The 7,684-nt window shown below is 35.4% G+C and overlaps 1 long non-coding RNA gene across 3 annotated transcripts in view; it reads left to right on the top strand.

Moving 5' to 3' along the window:
* Window positions 1-273: 273 nt before the first annotated feature.
* Window positions 274-7,684, top strand: part of LOC127831979 (uncharacterized) — a 16,951-nt gene continuing 9,540 nt past the window's right edge. For 2 of the 3 annotated variants that reach the window (XR_008026595.1, XR_008026596.1), the window contains exons 1-3: window positions 274-400; window positions 5,749-5,796; window positions 6,965-7,069. This is a non-coding gene — a long non-coding RNA (uncharacterized LOC127831979). Of the gene's footprint in view, window positions 418-5,748; window positions 5,797-6,964; window positions 7,070-7,684 lie in introns of all 3 variants that reach the window. The other variant, XR_008026597.1, reaches the window with a different exon arrangement.

The raw sequence follows: 7,684 nt of genomic DNA on the forward strand, positions 1-7,684 counted from the left end.
TTTGCAACTCTTTTTTTCGGCCGTTTCTTAGTGGAATGTAACCTTTTCTAGTGCAATGGTTTACTATAGTCTTCACGTGTATCATATTTCAGGGATTCAGTAGTGAACACCTATTCATGCCCTACCATTATCTCCGCAAAATAACACCCGAATAATGGAAAAAAGTGTAAAATATGCCTTTTTGTCAACTATGATATTTTTTTAGAGAGTACAGCGATCATTTAGTGTATTGTAGCCTATACAGATCGTTTTGACTTACAATAATAATCTGTATCTGTAAACGCTGTTTATCAAATATGGCGCAGGTTTTTGACAGTTTGGAAGAAACAAGAAATTATATTCACGAAGAAGAGGTCAAAGTCAATAGCAAATTCCTGTTTTACAAGTCAAGGAAACAAACGTAATTATCAATAGAAGGTAGCTAGTGTAATAAAGGAGATTTTAATTGGTTTCCAGTCAACTCGTACCTAAGTCAACACGTACCTAAGTCAACTCGTACACGATTTGGTTAACTCGTACTGTAACTGTAGTCATTTTTCCGGTTGGTAAACTCGTACCTTTTTAATTTTGTGTTCTTTATGAATTGCGATGAGTGTTTGCATACATTAGATGTGTAGTAAAATTAAGGTCACTTCCAACAACCTTGCTGTTGGGCTAGCTCTTTAGCGACGTGGTTAAAGTGTCTGACTACCACTCTGGAGGTCGTGGGTTCAATCCCCGGCCTGAGCTCAGTATTTGCACAATAATGGCGACGAGGTTAAACGGTACTGTGAATGCGGGAGTCGGTGTGAGCTGTTTAATGGTTTCTGGTAGGGCCATGCAGTAGCAAGACATGCTGTAGCGGGCGTGTCTGGGCCTTGAAACGTTAAAAGGGGGAGGAGTGTCATAAAATTAAGGTCACTTCCAACAGACTTGCTGTTGGGCTAGCCCTTTAGCGACGTGGTTAAAGTGTCTGACTACCACTCTGGAGGTCGTGGGTTCAATCCCCGGCCTCAGCTCAGTATTTTCACAATAGATGTTTTTATGTTTGTTGCAGGTACAAGTTCTTAGTTTACCAAAATAAAGTTATATTTTGGCATAGACATAACAGTTTGTCTTAAGGATTAATTAAGATAACTTTTACTAAAATGGAAAAAAAACCGGGGCTTTATCCCCTCTTTTGGTCCGCGGACCATGTATAATTTTGTATAGGAACAGAACTATATATTATTGAAATTATATTTAAAATTTTGCATTAGGCCTGGTCCTTCACAATTAAAAAAAATTTTGAAGAAAGTAGTCCGGATGTAAATAAATATCAACTTCAGCTTATTCCGTCTGTTTCCGGAAACTAGGAAAAAGTAGACATGATCTATAGTCTGTTTCTAAAAATACAACAGTTTATTCCGTCATTATTTAAAATAAACTTACCTTATTTGCCTTTCCAATTAATTCCTATAAAAGCATCCATTGTTTATAAACCTCCTGCCAATGTTGTTGTGTTTCCATCTCAAATACAACTGCATGTCAGTAAAAATAATATGATCTTATCTAAACATGAAACCCCATTAAACCTTGACCGAAAACATTTAAACTATGAACTGTGGTTTACACCCATAACGCAGTGTGGTGTATTTACTGCACGCTCCGTCAAAGCTCATTAGCCATGCAAGCCTTAGATTATTTGGTCCGCGCTATGGTAATTCTGCAGCAAGCGGACCAAAAGAGTTCTGTGCCTCTCTATATACTCCCGTTTTTTGGTCTGCCCATTCATAATACTTGAAAATGTTAATAATTTCATTTTAAAATCTTTAAGACACTTCCCCCCCCAAAATACCAAGCCCCATTTTTAAAAATATGACTCCCCAAAGAAACCCTCTTCCCAGAAAGTTCCTCTCCTTGCATGATGAATAAATGTTGGATGTAAAAGCATCGCGCTCGCTATATACATACTCCCGTTATTTGGTCCAAACCAAAAGAGTTCTGCGCCTCTATATATACTCCCTTTATTTGGTCTGCTCATTCAAAATACTGAAAATGTCACTAATTTTATTAAAAAATATTTAACACACTCACTATATACCCCCAAAAATCCCAAGCCCAAGTTTTAAAAATATGACCCCCAAAAGAAACCCTCTTTCCAGGAAGTTCCTCTCCTTGCATGATGAATAAATGTTGGATGTAAAAGCATCGTGCTCGCTATATATATACTCCCATTATTAGGTCCGGACCAAAAGAGTTCTGCGCCTCCATATATACTCCTGTTATTTGGTCCGCTCATTCAAAATACTTGAAAATGTTAATAATTTCATTTAAAAATCTTTAAGACACTTCCCCCCAAAAATACGGAGCCCCATTTTTAAAAATATGACCCCCCAAAGAAACCCTCTTTCCGGAAAGTTCCTCTCCTTGCATGATGAATAAATGTTGTATGTAAAAGCATCGTGCTCGCTATATATATACTCCCATTATTTGGTCCCTACCAAAAGAGTTCTGCGCCTCTATATATACTCCTGTTATTTGATCCAAAAATACCAAGCCCCAGTTTTAAAAATATGACCCCGAAAAGAAACCCTCTTTCCAGGAAGTTCCTCTCCTTGCATGATGAATAAATGTTGGATGTAAAAGGATCGCGCTCGCTATATATGTACTCCCATTATTAGGTCCGGACCAAAAGAGTTCTGCGCCTCTATATATACTCCTGTTATTTGGTCCGCTCATTCAAAATACTTGAAAATGTTAATAATTTCATTTTAAAATCTTTAAGACACTTCCCCCCCCCAAAAGACCGAGCCCCATTTTTAAAAATATGACCCCCCGAAGAAACCCTCTTTCCGGAAAGTTCCTCTCCTTGCATGATGAATAAATGTTGGATGTAAAAGCATCGTGCTCGCTATATGTATACTCCCATTATTTGGTCCCTACCAAAAGAGTTCTGCGCCTCTATATATACTCCTGTTATTTGATCCGCTCATTTAAAATACTTGAAAATGTTAATAATGTTATTTTAAAATATTTAAATACTAACCCCCAAAAATACCGAGCCCCAGTTTTAAAAATATGACTCCCGAAAGAAACCCTCTTTCCGGAAAGTTCCTCTCCTTGCATGATGAATAAATGTTGGATGTAAAAGCATCGTGCTCGCTATATATATACTCCCGTTATTTGGTCCAAACCAAAAGAGTTCTGCGCCTCTATATATACTCCCGTTATTTGATCCGCTCATTCAAAATACTTGAAAATGTTAATAATTTTATTTTAAAATATTTAAATACTAACCCCCAAAAATACCGAGCCCCAGTTTAAAAAATATGACCCCCTGAAAAAAAACCTCTTTCCGGAAAGTTCATCTCCTTGCATGATGAATAAATGTTGGATGTAAAAGCATCGTGCTCGCTATATTTATACTCCCGTTATTTGGTCTGGACCAAAAGAGTTCTGCGCCTCTATATATACTCTCGTTATTTGGTCCGCTCATTCAAAATACTTGAAAATGTTAATAATTTTATTTTAAAATCTTAAACACACTAACCCCAAAAATACCAAGCCCCAGTTTTAAAAATATGACCCCCCCAACGAAAACCTCTTTCCGGAAAGTTCCTCTCCTTGCATGATGAATGTAAAAGCATCGCGCTCGCTATATATATACTCCCGTTATTTGGTCCGGAACAAAAGAGTTCTGCACCTCTATGATATATTCTGATTTTTTGATCCGCTTATTAAATATACAATGAAATGCTAATAGTTTCCATTTTGCCTGGACCAAATTACGGGAGTATATTAGAATACAACTTTTTTCTCAAAATATGTTCACTTAAGGAATAAACTGCATTTCTGAAGAAAATGATGAAACAGACTATACTATCGTAATAACTACAATACTGTATTCATACGCAAACGACAATAGGATAGAGAAAATATTCTATTCTTACGCTAGAGAAAAATCAAAACTAGTTACCAAAGAAGCATCAAAGATAGTTTGGTCCGCGGACCAAAAGAGGGTATAATGCCAAAAAACCGACAGAAATGATATGATTTTTTTAAATGAAATTAAAGTAAAGCATAAAACACAACATACATACAAAATACTTAAATATAATAATTATTTATTAACAAATTTTGCATCGAATTATGATTCGTCAGAAACTTGAGTAGTCAATGATTAAATCAATTAATTAACACCTAAAATACTTATTCACACATACGTGACACGGCTCGTTAATATTGTAATTTACCTTATCTGCACACGTGTTAAATATTGAATAACACATTACTCGATACGGGTCGCTGATATCTAAATTGATTTAATTTGCACCTTTGTACCTTTGTAAAAATAAAGAACACCTTTGAGTAAAAACAAACGGGTTTATCGAGTATTTAGATGTTTTAATAAGATTTTATTGGACACATATACATGTTGTATTATACATTTTTATATAATAACATAAATTTGTTCACACAGTTCAACAAACAAATTTTTCCATTACTTGAGCAGTGTTTTTTTTCATTCAAAATCGGGTCTGGTAACGGGACCCATTCCAAATGGAAAAAAGTATATATTTTTCCCAAATGGGAGCTAAAAATTTCCAATGGAAGGTTTAAAAAAAACAAACAAAATAATAATAATTTTTTTTTAGCTCACAATATTTTGTTCATCTCAGACCCCATCCATATAAGATCAACCTTAGTAAATATAATACTGGACACAATTGTATCCTCAATTTTAAAGCATTTGTTAGCAAAACAACAACAACACTAATTTCCAAATTTTAGACAAAACATATATATGACTGAATGGTCCCTTGACATTTGCTTCCAATCGGTCCGTCAAAAATGCGTATATGACTCATATCAGCGGATATGAACGATAAGTGCGAATATGAACGCATATATGAACGAATATAGGCAATATTTATATTCATTCGATCGTAACATTACACATGAGCGATGTGTATTTTCGTCACAGACCAATTTTCATATAACAAAAATAGAGTACAATACATTTAAAAAAGCCATTGTCTGTTCATATCCGCACTATTCACTCTTATCCGCGGATATGAGTCATAAACTCATTTTAGTCATACCCGTTTCCAAGTCCAAGACACAGGTGGAAGTAACATACCCTGGATAGTATATGTGCCTAGGAGCCCTATATATTCAAATAAATATATAAAATCATGTTTAATGAGAGAAAAATTGACAAAGAGTCATGAAAAAATATCCTCACCCTCTGATATTGGAATCATAACAAGGTCATTAACTAGAATTTATCATAGACCTGTCTTCGCGGGTCACAAAAATGTCAAAAATAGCTTTAATCCAAAGCATCTCTTGGTCCTCTTATGGGCAATTAGACAACCTTTCAAAATTTTTTTACTTCAAAGAAATCTGTCCAGCCGTTTACTCACAGTCGGCCGATAACCAAGCAATATTTCGAGCCCGTTTGTTCATGAGAATAAATCTTGCACAGACTTTCAAACAATATTTTTGAGTTTTCTCCCCTTAATCAAAAGCTTGCGTCCTATGCCTTTAAAACAACGAGGCATGTCACATAATGCATGCATAATGCGACCACTTACCTCTAAAACTAATAGCTGTAAATATTTCCCCCAAACTGAATTTAAAAAGCTATTTTTTGTCCTTTCTTGAATCAACCATGATTTGAATTGCCTTTTTATGCCCCTGGATCGAAAAACAAAAATTAAATACAAATAATTAGATTTTTTTCCAGCCAATGTTATATATGTTAACATTTGCTTATTCTTTCAGATTTGGTTTCGGCAAAAGATGTTGGGATTATCTTTGAAGACCGCAGAGGTAAAGTACATATCCCATTTCGTGGCATTCCATTTGTGTATACCCCAATCAGAAGGGGAGAAAGAATGTTGGAGTCAATCTGTTGGTCGGTTTGTTGGTTGGTCCATTTGTCTGGCTGTCTGAATAAAATGTTAAAAGTGGAACATTATTATTCCAGGATAAAATTGACCGTTCAAATTCACCATAGCCATTAAAGAAGTACAGGACACTTTTCATCTCCATTTGAATCACACATTCATTAGTAATTTGCCATTGACAATAGCTGGCAAATTATAGTTACAGTTGAAACAAATTGAACGTGATCATCAGTTTCAGGCACTCAATCATAATTTTATTATTCTAGTAATTAAACAAAACAAAATTAAAAAGGTGAAAGCAATCCATCTTTGGTATAAATGCATGTTTAAAACTCTTGTTATCCTGTCAATGCTATTAATATTTTATTTGTCATTTTTTCCTGAAATTTTTGCAGGCTAAAAAACATGTGTAAGAGATGTCATCATCATGTCTATTAAGCTTCCACAACATCGGAGACAATATTTAAAATAGTATCACTTTTACCTGACATGATAATTTTGATTTGACATTTTGACATACATTTGTAATGTAAAAAGTTTACCTAAAAAAGGGAGGTAAATATATTTTTTAAAACATGTATGATAATTCAAGTACCCTCTCATTCTCCCTCTCTATATTAGCACAGGCTAATCAGGGACGACACTTCCACCTAAATTGGATTTTTGCTAAAAAAATACTTCATTTAAACGAAAAATGTCATACAAGCGGAAAGTGTCGTCCCTGATGCGGACTCCACAGGCTAATCTGGAACTACACTTTACGCACATGCATTATGCCCAGTTTTTTCAGAACACGACTCATATATATCTTACCTCTGGGAAAACAGGACTGAATGCATATGCACTCTCGTCACACAAGCTAATCAGGGACAACACTTTCCCCTTTATTGTAGTTTTTGTTTCAAGAATGCCTCTTCTTAATGGAAATCAAGTTAAGGCAGAAAGGTTGGTCCCAAATTGGTCTGTTCGGACTGCACATTTTAATCTGGGACGCCACTTTATGAACATGCATTAAGCCCTGTTTTTCCAAAGCGAAACTCTTATGTAGACCCCATCTGTAAATGATTCATGTTGTCTTTGTTTGCTTCCAGTTACCATCTGAGAACACAGATACAAATGTGGCACAGGAAAAGAAAAGTATGCGTTGCTCGGTACTTGCCCGAATCAAATAGGTTGTCTTCCTTCACAAGTACCAGGTAGGACTTGGACTACAAAGAGTCATGGCCTTTATCCCCTGCCCCGCAAAATAACTTATGTGGGGATTGGGCATGAACTTCTTTTCTGCAGCTATTATATAGAGGATATTTGTTAGATTCGGTGGATTATCGATTTTAATTCACAAGTGATCATAGAAAATATATATTTTCTATGATCAATTGAATTAAAATCGATATTCCACCGAAACCAACAAGTTTTCTTTTTATGCCCCTGGATCGAAAGATCGGGGGTATATTGTTTTTGGCCTGTCTGTCATTGTATGTGTGTGTGTCCCAAAACTTTAACCAAAACTTTAACCTTGGTCATAATTTTTGCAATATTCAAGATAGCAACTTGATATTTGGCATGCATGTGTATCTCATGGAGCTGCAAATTTTGAGTGGTGAAAGGTCAAGGTCATCCTTCAAGGTCAAAGGTCAAATTTATGGCTTCAAAGTGGCGCAATAGGGGGCATTGTGTCTCTGACAAACACATCTCTTGTTCTTTTATGCTTTTTGTCACCGTTTATATACATTGTTAAAGAGTTTAACTATAGAATTTCGCTGGGAGAATGACGTCATTTCGTCAAAAAAATGACCTCATTTCATAGTAAA

Source organism: Dreissena polymorpha, chromosome 5 (genome assembly GCF_020536995.1).
Source record: "Dreissena polymorpha isolate Duluth1 chromosome 5, UMN_Dpol_1.0, whole genome shotgun sequence".
Classification (NCBI taxonomy): Eukaryota; Metazoa; Mollusca; class Bivalvia; order Myida; family Dreissenidae; genus Dreissena; species Dreissena polymorpha.